General features: G+C 41.5%; 1 long non-coding RNA gene across 1 annotated transcript in view; it reads left to right on the forward strand.

Moving 5' to 3' along the window:
* The window catches only part of LOC129703734 (uncharacterized), a 51,543-nt gene that overhangs the window by 18,657 nt on the left and 13,478 nt on the right, over nucleotides 1-19,408 (forward strand). The window contains exon 2 of the long non-coding RNA XR_008724610.1: nucleotides 11,990-12,154. This is a non-coding gene — a long non-coding RNA (uncharacterized LOC129703734). The remainder of the gene's footprint in view (nucleotides 1-11,989; nucleotides 12,155-19,408) is intronic.

Below are 19,408 nucleotides of genomic sequence, written 5' to 3' on the forward strand. Positions count from 1 at the left end.
TCTAGTTAGTGAAATCCCCGTTGGTCCCATGCAATCTAACATTCTAATGAGCCGAATCCTATCAAAGGCTTTGCTGGAGTCCATTGAGACTAAACCTCCCGCTGTGCTCTTATCAACCTTCTTGGTTACTTCTTCAAAAAACTCACTCAAATTCATGAGACAATCTCTCGCACGCAAAACGTGCAGCACAGTGGCGCAGCGGTAGAGTTGCTGCCTTACCGCACCAGAGACTCAGTATCAATCCTGACTACGTGCTGTCTGTACAGAGTTTATACATCCTCCTGTGGATGCGTGGACTTTCTCTGGGTGATCCAGTTTCCCCACACACTCCAAAGACTTACAGGTTTGTAGGATAATTGGTTTCAGTAAAATTTGTAAATTGCCCTTGGTGTATAAGATAATGTTAGTGTATGGGGTGAACACTGGTTGGCACAGACTCGGTGGGCCAAAGGGCCTGTTTCCACACAGTTTGCCTAAACCACGCTAAACTAAAACCCATGCTGAATAGAGCATGGCCATTTATCGGAAATATTAGAAAATAATTTTTCAAAATTTTTTCTTAAGGATAAAGGGGAAATCCTTTAAAACCGAGATGAGAAGAACTTTTTTCACACACAGTGGTGAATCTCTGGAACTCTCTGCCACAGAGGGTAGTTGAGGCCGTTTCATTGGCTATATTTAAGAGGGAGTTAGATGTGGCCCTTGTGGCTAAGGGGATCAGGGGGTATGGAGAGAAGGCAGGTACAGGATACTGAGTTGGATGATCAGCCATGATCGTATTGAATGGCGGTGCAGGCTCGAAGGGCCAAATGGCCTCCTCCTGCACCTATTTTCTATGTTTCTATGTTTCTAAATGGTGCTGGAAATGTAGAATTCTCTCCAACTACATTTTTGAATGCTCGTTTGATTTCTTATTTAAAATCTGATTTAAGTAGATTTTGCTGGATATAATATACAAAACAAGCAAGGTGGAGTACAGGTGGGCAGATGAAGCTGGATACAGAACAGAATCTCTCATGTAAAGAACATAACAAACTCTATTAATTAGTTAAACAGGACTGAGGTGCTGAACGACCTACTTTTCCTTTATTTTAACTCCAGTGAGATTACGACAATGCCTGAGGGCAAAAAATTTAAAAAAAAGTGAAAACAGGATTTAAATATTATTTTAAAGCAGTTTGTTAATTCTGAACAATCTTTATTAAATTTGCATTTAATCCTTCCATTCTTAATCATTATATATCCACGTTAAACATCAACTTTATTGCTTCAATCTCAACTTTTCAGGACGTATTGTTTTCTTTCCATTTGGATTATTTAATACACCAGGGTTTTCACTTTGGCATGTGCACTTTTGCTCAGATAACTGCTCGTTTGCCTGGGGCTAACTAAGAGCAACTCCTCCGATTACAATCGACTCATAAAAGGCTAAAGTGTCGCAAGCACATAATCCCAATTTACCAAATATACTTCCCATTCATTCCCATTATTTAGCATTCCAACCCCAAGAATAACATTACATACAAAACCCCAATCAACAATAAACATTCCAAGTTCTCTCTCCAGAATAAACATCCCAGTACATAAAACATATTCAGCCACATTGCCAAAGATTATTTATTTGTCACAGCGTATTTTAATTTTTAAATAATTCATTGAAGAGCATATTATAATTGACCATTTAATTTGATTAATAATAATACATTATGTTATAATTTGAAGGAGAGATTTAATTACAAATCTTTATTGAAAATTCATGTTTTCATTGGAAGTTATTCCATAATAATTCATCAGATTTCTCTCCTAATCAGAAGAGCAATTACTCCATCCCCAATCTTCCACTCCTCTCCAGATGTTACAAGTAGCCTTTGCACTATAGACTGCTTCCTTGATTTAATCATTTTGGTATGTTATTTTGTCTGTGCCACATTATTTCCCTATTTCAACACAAGCTCAATCAAACCATTCATTATCTAATGTATCTGGTTGACTTTTTGATATAAATTCAGTTCCCTCATTTAAGGTTGTCCCTGCAAGATTTTAGTTCACATCCCTACTTGTAATTCTCCCTGCAATTCCTTTATAATTATTTGATAAATAATGCCTATTATTTTTGCTGATGATAGTAGTGTTGCGATTTTAGCCATTGTTTGCAAGTGGTGTTATTGTCTTTGCATCTAGACAATATTTGCTGTAATCTTACTTACTCAGATATTCCTTGTGAAATTTGATTCTGTTTTAGGTTCGGCCAATATCAATTGCAGTCATTAGTTCGCAATGTATCAACTATGTTCTCTTCAGCCACGTTAACACACTGGATACAACATGTATTAATTAGCAATTAGACCAAACCATTAGTATTATGAATGGCAACTTTAAATTATTATTACTATTACTATTATTATGTAACAAATGCTCCACACAGATAATTTTGGTGCTAATGGGAAAAACTTTGTTGAATCCATTTTCAAATCTAATTAAAAAAAAACATCACAGCTATATTCACTGGAGTTTAGAAGGATGAGGGGATATTTTATAGAAACATATAAAATTATAAAAGCACTGGACAAGCTAGATGCAGGAAATATGTTCCCAATATTGGGCGAGTCCAGAACCAGGTGCCACAGTCTTAGAATAAAGGGGAGGCCATTTATGACTGAGGTGAGAAAAAACTTTTTCACCCAAAGAGTTGTGAATTTGTGGAATTCCCTGCCACAGAGGGCAGTGGAGGCCAATTCACTGGATGGATTTAAGAGAGAGTTAGATAGAGCTCTAGGGGCTAGTGGAGTCAAGGGATATGGGGAGAAGGCAGGCATGGTTTATTGACTGGGGACGATCAGCCATGATCACAATGAATGGGGGTGCTGGCTCGAATGGCCGAATGGCCTCCTCCTGCACCTATTTTCTGTGTTTCTATGTTTCTATATATATTTTTTAATCTCAGTTCTCCCAAATGTATTTTTCCTTCGACCTTCTCTGACACATTGGGTGTGCTCATATATATCTTCTCCATGGCATTTGCAGTACAAATGTAAGCAAAGACTAGAGGCTGCATATAGCATATTTGATGAAGACTGATTCCTGGGATGTCAGGACTTTCATATGAAGAAAGACTGGATAGTCTCGGTTTGTACTCTCTAGAATTTAGAAGATTGAGGAGGGATCTTATAGAAACTTACAAAATTCTTAAGGGGTTGGACAGGCTAGATGCAGGAAGATTGTTCCCGACGTTGGGGAAGTCCAGAACAAGGGGTCACAGTTTAAGGATAAGGGGGAAATCTTTTAGGACCGAGATGAGGAAAACATTTTTCACACAGAGAGTGGTGAATCTCTGGAACTCTCTGCCACAGAAGGTAGTTGAGGCCAGTTCATTGGCTATATTTAAGAGGGAGTTAGATGTGGCCCTTGTGGCTAAAGAGATCAGGGGGTATGGAGAGAAGGCAGGTACAGGATACTGAGTTGGATGATTAGCCATGATCATATTGAATGGCGGTGCAGGCTCGAAGGGCCGAATGGCCTGCTCCTGCACATATTTTCTATGTTTCTATGTTTCTATGTAAGAGCAGAACACTGTAAAAGTATGTTGCAGAAAACTAATTCTATGACATGCCTGTGATTGTACTGGAAGATAAAGAATTATATTTTGTTTAAAGTGGTGATGGAGTCTGTATTAGTTCTATTGTGAACTGTAAATAAGGTTCATGCTTTGGTTATTGATTATAATTCAGGGCATATTTTTGCGTCTTCAAAGTAGTCTTGATGCTGCCTTCCCCTGGGATGCCAGCTCCTAATGTATGGGCATGGCCAAGTGCTGCCTGATGCAACTCAGGGCCTCCATCGGTGGCTAGCCACACTCACCCAAAACAGAACAAAATGGCACAGTGGTGCAGTGGTAGAGTTGCTGCCTTACAGCACCAGGGACCCCGTTTCAATCCACACCACGTGCGCTGTTTGTACCGAGTTTATACGTTCTCCCTGTGGCCATGTGGGTTTTCTCCACGAGCTCCCACATTCCAAAGACGTACAGGTTTGTAGGTTAATTGGCTTTGGCAATAATTGTGAATTGTCCCAAATGTGTAGGATAGTGCTAGTGTACAGGGATCGATGGTTAGCGCAGACTCGGTCGGCTGAAGGGCCTGTTTCCGCACTGTATCTCTAAACTAAACTAAACTCTACACCGGACGAACGTAGTAGGTGAAGCAATATCTGCGGAGGCAAAAGATGTAAGTTGATAGAAACATAGAAACATAGAAAATAGCTGCAGGAGGAGGCCATTCGGCCCTTCAAGCCAGCACCGCCATTCATTGTGATCATGGCTGATCGTCCCCAATCAATAACCCGTGCCTGCCTTCTCCCCATATCCCTTGATTCCACTAGCTCCTAGAGCTCTATCTGACTCTCTCTTAAATCCATCCAGTGACTTGGCCTCCACTGCCCTCTGTGGCAGGGAATTTCCACAAATTCACAACTCTCTGGGTGGAAAAGTTTTTTCTCACCTCAGTCTGAAATGGCCTCCCCTTTATTCTAAGACTGTGGCCCCTGGTTCTGGACTGGCCCAACATGTTTCGGGCCAGGGCACTTCATCAGGACAACGAGGAAGGAGCAGAAATGGCCAGTATGTAGGAGTATGAGGGAGGGGTGCGTTACAGGATGGAGGCAAGAGTTGGATGGAGTGGCGATTCGGGGCTGGATGGGATGATGGGGGGAGGTAAACAAAGGGAGAAAAAAGTTAGGTGAGGAGGTGAATGTGTGGGGAAGGATAAAAACAAGGAATGTGGGGAATCTGACATTAGAAAATTCAGAGAAGAGCATGGAGAGCCATGGAGGTCCAGTAACATCATTGTCAAAGCTGTCACTGATTTTCAATGTTCGTGAATGTCTTTAATATTGAAAAACACCTGGAAAACATTAAATATAACATTAAAAGTTTAACATTTTGAAACAATTAAATGGATATAAACCAACTAACTTGAGAGGTCTACTTCTCAGTGCACGGGCTTGCCGTAACTGCAGAGGTTTTCGTAGAACGGTTGAATTCAAAGCAGGGACCAAATTGTAGCACAGATTCAGCTAGCAGCTTAGCTGACCCAATGGCAGATGCCATTGCAGGTTTAAGGCTGCAGCCGTGTCTGACCTCACAACCAAAGCACAGCGGTCGGAGCAGAATATCCGCCCTTAGTCATTGAGGTCTGAGAAATAATTATATGGAAATGACGGGCGGAATTGTTGAGATCAAGCATTACCCAGAGGTAAAAATGAATAATTCGTAAATGTTATACAGCTAAGAATTATTTTGTTAGATGAAGGTCAGCACAGTGGCGCAGCGGTAGAGTTGCTGCATTACGGTGCCAGAGACCTGGGGTTCGATCCTGACCTCAGGTGCTGTATGATCAGAGTTTGTATGTTCTCCCTGTTACCAAGTGGGCCTTCTCTGGATTCCTCCCACATTCCAAGGACGTTCAAATTTGTAGGTTAATTAGCTTCTGTAAATCGCCCCTGGTGTGTAGGATGTGAGCGTGGGATAACTTTGAACTAGTATACGGGTATCGATGGTTGGCGTGGCCCCGATGGGCTGAAGGCCCGGTTTCCATGCTGCATCGCTGAACTAAACTATCCACAGTTAGCCATGGATAGGAAACGTTTAGAGGGATATGGGACCAAGTGCGGGCAGGTGGGACTAATGTAGAAGGGACATCTTGGTCGGCATGGGCAAGTTGGGCCGAAAGGCCTGATTCCACACTGTGATGAGCAGCAGAATTATGATCCTTAACTTTCTGTAAAAATAATTCTGAGGCTACACATACTTGTTATTTGTGTGAAAATGCCACTGGAACTTAAGCAAGGTTGGATGTGCCATTAGTGATGGAAATTCAAAAGATGCCCGCAGAATTGTGCCACACTGCCACTGGTCTCACAGGAGGACCTGTCAGTGTTTTGCTCACCATTCCAATGCAGGAAACAACTTTCCTCTAACTTGTGTTATGGATATAAACCAAGCTCTCTGCAGAAAGTTAGAGTTGGTCTCAAGTGGCACAAGAGTCGTTTTAAAGTTTGTGCTTATTTAACTAAAACCTGTCAGTAGCTGCCAGAGATTATTTTAATGATGATTTAATTGTTAGTTACTGTCAAAAACTTCCCTGCCATTAAAAATTAACCATTACAAAGATAGCGCCTATTTTCGTAACTATAGAATATCGTCGGATTTTTATTAAATCTAAAATTAAATACCTTTCAATATTATTTTTACTACCTCTATTTTCTCCGTCTATATTTTCATTCAACCAATCTTTTTGTTTAAATTTGTTTTTCACAATCGACCTAACTAGACCCCAACTCCAATTGACATGCCCTTCCCAATACTTGCACGGTGCATTTGAAAACCTTTCAATGTGATCACGGAGGCAGACAGTTATTTGACCTGTTCATTCACTCCCCTGCTCACCTCACTGTGAATTTTTCCAGCCACACTTCCAGCAATCTGCCATGCAAAAATATTGGGAATTAAATAAGAACGGACAGCTCTAATCCATCACAGGCACCGTGAGTTTAATTCCTACAGCATATCATGGCCAATAATAATTCAGGAAGAATCAAACAGATGATTTTTATAAAACATTTGCTATTTCTGTAGGAAGGAAAAGGAAGAATAAAAAGACAGACAGAATTAAAAAAAAAATTCCTGGCTCTCTCGAACCCTCCACCTTCGTATGGTTTTGTTTTTGAATCCTTCTTATCCCGATGTACCATCTTGCATAGTTCTACTCCTGAATGACCCTCCCTGAGCTAATTCATTTCCAAGGCCAAATATCATTCCCCTTCTGAATGACAACTGTTGATCTAGTTAGACCAAAAAAAAAGTAAAAAAGCCTAGAAATGTTCATCAGGAGATATGATGGGTCAAATTCAATATAGTTGCAACACGTTGCTTTTTCTTGCACTTGATGTTGAGGTGAAAAAGGTTTATCTATTTTGTTTTTTAATTGTATCAACATCACCATTAAAATCAGGGAAATAATATTCTAAACATTTTTCTGCCTGCATTTCTGTTAGTAACTGCTGAGATCTAATATTGTGCCAATTTTCTAAAACCTGCACACAAGCAAATCCAGTCACACTTTTTCACACATTCAGTGATTTTTTTTAAAAATCAAGGACATTTATTAACTAAAAAAGGAAAACAAGCCCAATCCTCTCAGATAACTGAACGTCTGGCAAAAACAACCCCCCCCCCCCCCCCCCCCCCCCCCCCCCCCCTGTTCTGGAATGAGGAATAAAAGCATCTACAAACTCCACCAACTTTTTGGAGCAGTTGGAATGCTTCAGGAAACAGAGGGGATACACACCTCAGCGTGGGGGGCTTCCTCACTTTGTACACACAGCTTCCCACATCACACAGATCATTGTCTGAAAACTGAAGACTCAGGCAAAATTCCCTTCCATTAAAATGGCCGCCAGGAAACTGCACAGCGTTTCTGTGGAGCAGACAACATGTTTATCTTTCTTATCGCCAGCGGAAACCTATGGGAAGCTGTAGACCATTCCCTCAGCCTGTCCCCTGTCACATAATTGTGCTACATTACACAAAATGGATCAGACTCTTAAGCTAATTAGTCGACAATACCTCCTTCTAAAATAAGTGGGGCTTCCTTTCTTGAACTTCTGAAGACAATGAAGTACAAAGATTAAAAGGAGTAATTGTTCTCGAGAAAAGAAAATATGATATGCCTCCAAATGTCTATTGGTAAGGTGAATAATTGCTGCAGTGTGCCAAAAATCCAAGTCTTTGAGGTTTTTGAACAGAAGCCAATTTTTCACAGGCTATAGAATGGCCTCCAGCATGGATTAAAATAATATTTACCAGCACTTTATACACTTTAGTCACTTTTGTTTGTAACCTTTACGTTCTTTATAGGCATGTGTTTTATATAAATCATTATTGACGAAACTAAACAATACATTGTCAAGAGTCGGATCTAGCAACCAATTATCTGTCCATTGCTTGATGTTCAGCTCATATTTCAAACTGAAGTGACCTGTCTTAAAATAGCATGCGGAATAGGTAAAGATCATTTACTCCTCTAATGGGTTCTGTTGAAGCTATATTTTATGAAAGCAAATTAAATTTATTATTAATCAACAATTTTGGATGTGGAAACCAGACTATGATTCATTAGCTTACGGGACAAATAACCAAGGAAAAATCAACAAGAAAATATATTAAAAATTTCAAAATTATTGTATTTTGTTAAAAAAAAAAGTATAAACATTTTTAATGTCCTGACATTCCTGAAATGGTTTATCTTTTTCCTTCTTTATTCCCATTTGTCGTACCACAGTAGAGGTCCTCAGAAAACCTTATCAGTAGCCATTATTTGAATGGAGGTTTAATAGTAAGCAAGTAGTCATTTCAACATATAACAGAGAACAAAGAACACTGCAGCATAAGAACAGACCCTTCAGCACACAATGCCTGTGCCGAACATGATGCCAAGATCATCACTTCTTCAGACGAAGAAGGGTTTCGACCCGAAATCTCGCCCATACCTTCTCTCCAGAGATGCTGCCTGGCCCACTGAGTTACTTCAGCATTTTGTGTCTATTTACCATCTATCTAATGTTGCCAGGTGCATGCTTGACTTAAATTCTATCTTCCATTCCTCCGCCCATTTCAGCAACTGTATACTTTGATAGCTTTCCCACAGCCCACGACTCCAGCAATCTTGCAATAACCCATAACCACCAATTCCCTGCATAACCATATACCTATCGAAAATTATTTTAAATGCTGCTAACATATCAGCTTCAACCACCAATCCCAGCAGCGTGTTCCAGGCACTCACCACTCTCTGAAAAAAACGTACCCCCCACATCTCCTTTAACGTTGGCCCCTCTCACCTTAAAACTATGCCTTCTAGTATTAGATTTTTCCATCCTGGGAAAAAGATTCTGACTGTCTACCCTCTCTAAGCCTCTCGTAATTTTATATACTCCTATCGGGTCTCCTAGCAAACTCCAGCATTCCGGAGAAAATAATCCAAGTTTGTCCAACCTCTCCCTGTAGCTTCTGGCCCCTAATCCAGGGATCATTCTAGTAAACCCTCCTCTGCACACTTTCCAAAGCCTCCACATCATTTCTGTACTGGAGTGAGCAAAACTGCACTCCATACTCAAAATGTGGCCTATCTAAAGCCCTATAAAGGTGCTCACCAAAGATAGACACAAAATGCTGGAACAACTCAGCGGGACAGGCAGCATCTCTGGAGAGAACGGGTGACATTTTGGGTTGAGACCCTTCTCCTATAAAGGTGCATCTTGACATCCTGACTCTTATACTCAATGCCCCAGCCTATGAAGGCAAGAATACCACATGCCTTCTTTACCACACACTTGCTTGGATTAAATTCCATCTGCCATTTCTCTGCCCATTTCTGCAGCTGATCTATATCCAGCTGTATATTTTGACAGCCTTTCTCACAGTTCACGAACCCAGCAATCTTGTTCTACCGGCTATCAAATTTGAGTTGGCATGATTGCATCTTATTTCTATTATCCAAGAGGAATCACAGGAATGTGACTAAGAATCAGTAAGAATCGGTAAAATTACTTATGCATCCTGTAGTTCAGAGATCAAGGTGACATCTCAATATAGCTCCGACTGTGAGTTTAAGATAAGCGTACAGTTTGGACCGGAACATCGGCCTGGTTTACACATTTTCATTCTAAATTATGTAGTGCAGATTTAGAGTTAAGTAGAAGGGGCTCATCAAATCCAATTCAATAATTTTAATATTTAAGTAATTTCAAAATAACATGCATTGCCTCACTGAATGTGCCTCTATACAATTGCAATAGTAAAGCTAAAGAAAAAATCTTAGATGTTAAATAATTTAAGCTAAATAAATATGCAAACAGAAATTAATTGCACATATCAAAATACTATACAATAAATCTGTTATTGTAGAAATATTGAGCAAAATGTTTGCATCTTGCCGTTGTGGAGGTGATTACCAGCAGGGGGCAGATGCTAATATTTTTGTAGCATAGGTTTTTTTTGAGCAAATTAACGCAGCCATATTAATAGTTTCTTTCCTGGCTTCCGAACCAATTCTGAGTGGATGCAATGGCAGTGCACACAACACTATTCCACTCCATGCAACTAAAGGCAGATTGAAAGCGTATAGCACCAAAACATAAATAACCAAACCAGTTTTAAGAGAGGGTTTTAATGACCAAAAGCTACCCCCTAGTCATTTGTCAGGCACTTTGCTGGAGAAATCAATAAAACCTATAAGGGTCTCAACCCGAAATGTCACCCATTCCTTCTCTCCAGAGATGCTGCCTGTCCCGCTGAGTTACTCCAGCATTTTGTGTCAACCTTCGATTTAAACCAGCATCTGCAGTTCTTTCCTACAAACCTATAAACCTGTACGTCTGTTGGAGTGGGACCCGGTGAAACCCCACGCTGTCACGGGAAGAATGTATAAACTGTAAGCGCTGACAGCAACTCTAGTGCTGCGCCATCGAGCTTTGAAAAAACTGAAGGCCATGGCCATCAAAGGGGAAAATACTCCAATGGTTGGAATCACATCTTGCACAAAGAAGGAACTGCAGATGCTGGAAAATTGAACGTACACAAAAATGCTGGAGAGACTCAGCGGGTGCAGCAGCATCTATGGAGCGAAGGAGATAGGCAACGTTTCGGGCCAAAAAACCCTTCGGGTTTCCTGTCTGAAGAAGGGACTCGGCCCGAAACGTTGCCTATCTCCTTCACTCCATAGATGCTGCTGCACCCGCTGAGTTTCTCCAGCATATTTGTGTAGGGAGATGGCTGTGGTTGATAGAGGTCAAACATTCCAGCCCCAGGTCTAATCATATTCAGCAAGACCTATACAACATTCAGACATAAATGGTAAATAAATGGCCCTCCCCCCCCCCCCCCCCCCCCCCCCCCCCCCCCCCCCCCCCAAAAAAAGGCAATGGCCATTTCCAATAAGAAAAAAAATCTAGACACAAGGAACTGCAGATGCTGGTTTACAAAAAAAAACCCACAAAGTGCTGATGTTTAATGAGTCAGTCTGAAGAGGGGTCTCGACACAAAAGGCCGCCAATCCATCTTCTCTGGAGATGCTGCCTGACCCACTGAGTTACAGTAGAAAAAATCCAATGGCCCACTCTTGAAAATTAATAGCAGTTCAATCACTGACCAACTACTGACCAAAACATCACACTGGACCTGTTGAATAAATTCTGCATCTGTAAGATGAAACCAGATAGTCGATGCACTGTGCAAAGTAACTTAGCTACTGACACCACAAGAAACCTCTCCACCATCTATAAAGGTACTCATTAGGAATATGAATGAATATTCTTCACTTGTCCAGATGAATGCACATCCAATAAATAACACTCATGAAGTACCCCAATCAAGGGAAAAGTGCTTACATGAATAACATTGAAATATCTATCCTCACCTCCATCTAGACAACGCATAGCTGTTATACATTGGGCACTCCCAAACCTATAGTTTCCACCACCAAAAAAGGCTGTGTTCACACACCATCTTAATTTAAATGTAATTTACCAATTCCTCATCATTACTAGTTCTAAATCCTGAAATTCCCTACCAATCAGCATTGTTGGTATCTTCAGTGTAAGGACAGAATGGCAGCATCAAGAAAGTGGCTGGTCACCACACTTTCAAAGTCAATTAGGGGTGGACATTAAACACTAGTCTTGCTGTCTATGTCCCACACTCCCCCCCCCCCCCAAAAAAAAAAAAGAAATAACAGCTCTAACTCTGCAAATGCACCTCTCCCATGAAAATGGAATTTATTTTCACCATCTGTCCAACCACCATCGACATTCCGTCTCGTCTCGCTACATGTTAGTACCCTCATTCACTTCCTAAATTAACAAATGTTCATCTGTGCGACACATTGCAATAACTTCACTTAATGAACTCCTCTTTCCCTGGTTTTTTTTTTTCAAGGGAAGCAACCTACTGGAGAGAGAGAGAGAGAAGTAGAGATGGTTCACCCGCCATTAACTGATCAACAGCTGCAACATGGGCGAGACCTTATCGTGCGGATGGGGGCGAGGGAGTGGATGGACGATTGTTAACGGGGGAGCAGCAGTAAAGCATGTACGAGGCAATGTAAGACATCTCATCCAATTTCTTCACGCTGGTGAAAAGATTTCTGCAGAACATAGAACTGTACAGCACAAGTGCAGGCCATTTGGCCCTCAATGTCTGTGCTAAGCATGATGCCAAATTAAAGTAATTCCTTCTGCGATATATATAGAAACATAGAAACATAGAAAATGGGTGCAGGAGGAGGCCATTCGGCCCTTCGAGCCAGCACCGCCATTCATTGTGATCACGGCTGATCGTCCCCTATCAATAACCCGTGCCTGCCTTCTCCCCATATCCCTTGACTCCACTAGCCCCTAGAGCTCTATCTAACCCTCTCTTAAATCCATCCAGTGGTTTGGCCTCCACTGCCCTCTGTGACAGGGAATTCCATAAATTTCCAACTCTCTGGGTGAAAACGTTTTTTTTCTCAACTCAGTCTTAAATGACCTCCCCTTTATTCTAAGACTGTGGCCCCTGGTTCTGGATTCGCCCAACATTGGGAACATTTTTCCTGCATCTAGCTTGTCCAGTCCTTTTATAATTTTAGATGTTTCTATAAGATCCCTCCCCTCATTCTTCTAAACTCCAGTGAATACACTATCACTCCATTTCCCACATATCCATGTGCCAATCTAAAAGCCTCTTAAATGCCACTATCGTACCTGCTTCCACCACCATCTTCCAGACCCTGTACTGAGGGAAAGCACTCTAGTGAGCTACATCTCTGTCTTGTGTTTAGCTGCAGGCTTCTCAAGTTCCTTTGGTCTTTTAGTAAATAAAAGATACAGTATGGAAACAGGCTCTTCAGCTCAGCTAGTCCACACCATCCACCAATCACCTGTTTTCATTAGTTTTATGGTATCTCACATTTGCATCCACTCCCTACACACTAGGGGTAATTTGACCCAATTGAAACCCATACGCCTTTGGGATGTGGGAGGAAACTGGAGCACCCGAAGCAAACCCGTGCAGCCACAGGTAGAACGTGCAAACTCTACACATGCAGCGCCTGAAGCCAGGATTGAACCCGGGTTCATCAGAGCAGTGGGGCAGCAGCACTACCTGCCGCAGTGCCACAGCGTGGTGTGTTTTGATCACAGCCTCCCTCCAGGTCCCAGAGTTTAGCTGCACATGCAACATCCATTGTGATGTCTGCAAATGTGAGACCATGTTGTGGGGATTATATTGCATTTCAAGCTTCAATGCATTCCAGGGGCAGAAGTACCGCAACTGCGGATCTGACTGGGATTTGCTAATTCAACACAGGTTGATAAATCTTTCTCTGTGGAAGGCTCAGCAAACGCCGTACAACTTCAGGGTTCATTCAAACATGTTAGAGTTATTCAGGTGTTCGGAGACAGTAAAACCAATGTTTAGCTCGAGCCCTGGGACACTGCATTGAATCTGTCTGAAGAAGGTTCTCGACCCGAAACATCACCTATTCCTGTTCTCCAGAGATGCTGCCTGACCTGCTGAGTTACTCCACCATTTTGTGTCTATCTTCGGTGTAAACCAGCATCTGCAGTTCCTTCCCTCATGTTTCTTTATGACAGCCTGAATAAGGTTCCCAGTGCAGTTGATGTTCATTACATTTTATAGATAGCAATTTCAAATCTGTATAAAATGTGTCCACCACCTGTCAATAGTAGTTAAACAATTCAATTTACTTTATAGAACAAGTGGTATGTTTACAACATTTAATAAACATTAGGAGAGTACATAGATCAAGGAATTGTGCAGCACACAGGAAAAGATCCTTTGGCCCACAATCTCCAGGCTGAATATGGGACCAAGTTAAACAAATCCCTGCCTGCATGTGATCCATATCCCTCTGCATATTTACATGCCTATCGAAAGCCTCTTAGATGCCATTATCGTATCTGCCTCCTTCACAACCCTGGCAGTGCATTCTAGGCACCGACCATTCTCCGCCCAAAACGTACCCTGCACATGCACCCTGTACCCTGCACTCTCTCACCAGGGACTAACTCTACAGAACGTTTTTCCTTCTATTATTTATTATGCAAAAGAATATGTGTGTTATGATTGCCCTAATTTGTTTGGTTGTTTTTTGTTGTTTGTCCTTTCCATTGCCACTTTCATTTCCTGCACATCTCGTATGTGTATGTGACAAATAAACTTGACTTGACTTGGCCTTTAAACTTTGCCCCCTCACCTCACAACACAACTATGCCCTCTAGTCTTTGACGTTTCCACCCTGGGAAAGAGGATCTGACTCGGAAAGGTTTCGAGGGATGCAGGCCAAGCGCAGGCAGGCGGGATTAACTCAGTCAGGCCACTTGGTCAGCATGGACAAGTTGGGCTGAAGGGCCTGCTCCATGCCGTATAATTGTGACTCCGTGGCTTTAATGAAGTAGTTTTGCTGAGTCACTTAATATGCTTGCTGTTGCAGTACATTAATGATTTATCCTTGTGACTAATTAATTTGTACTTAGAGCTGAGGGTGTGATAATGAAGCCTGCTGTGAACACAAACATTGGGTTTGTGGTTGAAAGCTGGGCACTGCTGAGATTTATGGCTGGGCTGAATAGAGACAAATAGAATTTAATCTACGTCTAAAGTTTAAGGGAATGCATTTGAGGAAGTGCAACAAGGCAAGATATACACAAGCGGGAGGGTGTTGTGGAGAGGACAGAGCAAAATATATGTTCATCGATTCTTTGATGTAGGTGAATGGTCACTAAAATGGTTTCAAAATGCATTGTGGAGATGGATGGACAGAGCAATGGACTGGAATGTCCCGTTTGTAGTATTTCATGCTTTGATTCTTTGATGTAGGGGGGACTTGATAGAATGGTCACTAGACAGAGTTGATGTGGACAAGCTTTTCCCTTTGAGAATAGGGAAGATTCAAAAATGCATTGTAAGAAATGAATTATGACAGAACATATGAGGGGGAACTTCTTTACTCAGAGAGTGGTAGCGGTGTGGAATGAGCTTCCAGTGGAAGTGGTGGAGGCAGGGATCATTGGACAATTGTAGGCATTTGTAGGGTATTGAAGATCTGGTATTTGCAAAACTAGATAAAAAAAGAAGTGCTGGTAAGATTGAAATCAATGGACTTCAAGGGATACACACTGACACAAAGGAATTGTAGGGCCAAGATGGCCTGTTTCCGTGCTGTAATTGTTATATGGTTATATGGTTATAAAAGAAGTGCGGGTAAGATTGAAATCAATGGACTTCAAGGGATAAACACTGACACAAAGGAAGATGGTTGATATCGTAAATTGGCATAATTGAGATATTACTGCGGGAATTCTTCATAGTTCATAGTTTCCAGTACTCCTCAACTGGGTTGGAGAACATTGATGCAGGAGCAGATGGATAACAGTTTAAAATCATGCCACAGTGATATCAGGGAAAGGTCATCTCCAAAATGGGAAGGTCCAACCACTTCTACTTGACGTTCCAAGGCCATTCTTATGGGTGGGAGTGGCATGGGGCATAACAGCAGGATTTAAGATAGAGCAATGACATGCAAATCGTGGCTAGATTTGGCAAATCGTGGCTATTGTAAATGGCTCACCTCCTGACATCCTAAAGCATTTCCACCAACAACAAATCAGAAATTGTTAATGCAGTGGAATATTTCCACTTGAGTTCTACTCCAATAGTATTCAAGACGTTTCGCAACATTTAGGAAAAAATAAACCTTATTTTTGGTATCTCAACCAAGATTATCGAGATTCATTCCCTTCGAGATCAGTGTCCTGTGATTGCATTGTTTACCATTCGCAAAATGCACTGCAGTTACATATCCAGGCTTCTCGGATATCACCTCCAAAGTCTCAGGACTATACTAGCTAGAAGGACAAGGGTGGCAGGAGCATGGAGTCACCACCATCTCCAGGTTCCCAGCCAAATCACACACCATCCTGATATGAAAATATATCACTGTTCCTTCAAAGTCGCTGATCTGAAATCCTAGAATTCCCTCCCCAACGGTACAATAAAAGTTCCATTCTCTGAAGGACTGGGATGGTTCAGGAAGGCAGTTCATCATTGAGCAGGGAGGACATGCTGGGATTGTTCACAGCGATTGTCAGACCTGGGCATTGTACACCACATCCGATTGCATTGATGGGGCTGCAGCGGAGAATCTGGAGGATTGGAGGAATAGTATCGGGTAGACGCGCAGAGTCTCTTCCCCAGAATCGAGGACCAGAGGACGTAAGGTTTAAGGTGAAGGGGAAAAGATTTAATAGGAATCTGAGTGGTAACTTTTTCACACTAAAGGGTGATGGGTGTATGGAACAAGCTGCCAGAGGAGGTAGTTGAGGCAGGGACGACCTCAACATTTAAGAAACAGTTGGACAGGCCTTCTTCTTGTCGAGTCCACACACAAGATTAGAAGTTGTTCAGCCAGAGCTGAAAGCACTTCTCGGCATCTGCACAATGGTGTCTGCCTTGTCGCTTCTTGTGCGCGGCGGTGGAAAGATTGGTGGAGACCTGAACACTCTTTCCTGGACCCCAGTTAGACAGGTACATGGATAGGACAGGTTTGGAGGGATTTGGACCAGTGTAGCTGGGACATGTTGGTCGGTGTGGGCAAGTTGGGACGAAGGACCTGTTTCCACACTATGGCCTTTCCATGTGGATATTACCAGGACTGAAAAATTGTGTAGGAAGGAACTGCAGATGCTGGTTTACACTGAAGATAGACGCAAAAAGCTGGAGTAACTCAGCGGATCAGGCAGCATGTCTGAAGAAAAGGAATAGGTGATGTTTCAGGTCAAGACCCTTCTACAGACTAAAACATTGTAGCTATGAGAAAGATGATATGTGCTAGTGTCGTTTTCTTGGATAGGGGGAGGCTGAGGAAAGAGTTAATTAATGTATATTAAATTAACAAAGTAAAACGGAAGGACATATTTAATTTACATGTGTCAGAAACCAATAAGCATCCATTGAAAGTAATTGGTTAAACGATTAGAGGGGAGATAAGGGAAATAGTTTTTATGCAGAGGGTAGTAGGTAACACTAGCTGAAAGGGTTGTAGAGGCAGAAATCCTCATCATATTTAAACATATGGCTTTTCGTGAAGAGCTGTAAGCTGCGGGGCTCTAAATTAGAGGAGAAGTGGCATGGAAAAATTTGTATAGTCTCCGAAAATGTCGGATGAATTTTGTTTGTTTGAATGGTTCAGGAATTGTATATATTTATCAATTGAATAAAGTCTATTTTGAAATAAATTAAAAAAAAAAAGAGGAGAAGTGGCATGGGTCCATTTGCAGACTTATGGTCATGGTTGGCCATGGTTGGTCAAATGGCTTATTTCTGTGTCATAACCTTTTCCTCACACGATGATCGACTCTATGTCAATCTCTGTCATTTGACAGTTACTTGCGATCGAGGATGATTTGACTCTGCCCTGGTTTTCTTGGCTTTTGGGGTGACTTAGGACTTGAGAATTTAGGCCTTAGAGATACAGTGTGGAAACAGCCCACCGAGTCAGCAATTGGCCAGCAATCACCCGTACATTAACACCATCCTACACATTAGGGACAAGTTAATTTTTTAGCCAATTAACCTACAAACCTGTACGTCTTTGGAGTGTGGGAGGAAACCGGGGCATCCAGGGAAAACCCACGAGGTCACAGGGAGAACGTACAAACTCCGTACAAACAGCGCCTGTAGTCAGGATGGAACCCGGATCTCTGGCGCTGTCAGGCAGCAGCTCTACCGTTGCTCCACTGTGCCACCCACAAATGGGGCAACAGAGGACACTTTCCACAATTTGGGACCAAAGTCAAGGGCCAAGAGTGTTTAATTGTCATATTGCTGATAACGGAACAATGACATTCTTACTTGCAGCATCATTACAGGACTATCAACACAGTACTCATAGATAACACAAGAAACAAAAAAAACCTCAATAAATTAAAAATCCCCAATATTATGACAATACTAAGTGCAACCAAGACAGTTCTGGACTAAACACTAGTTGGGTTAGTGGTTGCATTGTACATGATGGGATGGGTGGATGGGCAGTTTGTGACATGGTCTACCCATTATCTATTTACACCAGGTTTCCGTATGCTCCTGATGCATTCACTCGAAGATCTCAATACCATTTCAATTGCTCCTTCTCCACTCTGAGTGGTGTTGGGCTGGGGATTTTCAAGAAACATTGCATATCGCTTTCTTTTTTATCTTAACTGAGTCTTCAAAGTACAGTTGTTACTAAATTCAGCGCAACACATTCTTGTTTTTTATATCAATAATCAGTGTAGCTGTTGATGAAAGCTCATTGACTGAAAGTTGCATGTTCGTCTCTTTGATTTGACTGCAAATTTCCAGTGTTTGCATTTGACACAGTGCAGTTTGGTCTCTCTACCGGAAGTGTTTTTATTTTGAAGAGGGTCTCTGTGCTGAATAAACAAAAAAGTTGCACAAACTAATCCACTTCAGCTGTTGCCCAGAGACTGTGGCGTGAATGTTGGGGTTTTATACAAGTGAGCAAAATTAGGAGCATGGTTCGAATCTATTGTTAGCGACAAAGTTGCCTGTTTAGCACCGAAAATGTTACTTTCCCCCCTCTGTTTTTCACATATACCTAATACTTCTTTATTGAAATATTATTGCGGGATATATTGGTATTATTAAACAACCATTTTTACAAGAAAACATAATCTCCGCCAACAAAAACATCAAATAAATCCAATGAGTAAAATAAAATGAGAGTGGACCCTGCATATAGCCGGTTTTAAGACGCTAAAGACTGGACAATACTGGGAAGATTGTTACAACTTCAAATAGAGCTATGAAGAATTTTGGAAACCACAACATAGTCACTGTTCACCATATCACCAGATATTGACCTTTCTTAAGGAAACCGAAGTAAATGCAAAAACATTTCAATAAATGTTTCCAGACATTTGGAAGAGCATCACTCAGCAACCTTGTCCTTGACCTCATAATGTGTAGATGTTCAGAACCGAAGGAAATATCTGATGCTTCCTTATAAAATCGTTTAACTGTTCATGCATAGTTCATTTGTGCTAGTAAAAGGGAGAGGAATGGAAACTGTTATTCATCTGGCAATGATGCTTGGAAAACAAAACATGTGATTTTGACTTTCCACAAGGCAACGCATCTTATTCTGATATTTCAAATTAGACTTGTTTCCTTTATAGCAAATTCAGGCATAACCCTTTTAAACGGCTGTAAAATATCTTTCAGCAAATGCCAACTGAGTCTAACTGAGATTTCCTTGCTCTATTCACCGTGATCTCTTTGTGTTCTTCTCAG

The sequence above is a fragment of the Leucoraja erinacea genome, chromosome 14 (assembly GCF_028641065.1).
Source record: "Leucoraja erinacea ecotype New England chromosome 14, Leri_hhj_1, whole genome shotgun sequence".
NCBI classification, from domain to species: domain Eukaryota; kingdom Metazoa; phylum Chordata; class Chondrichthyes; order Rajiformes; family Rajidae; genus Leucoraja; species Leucoraja erinaceus.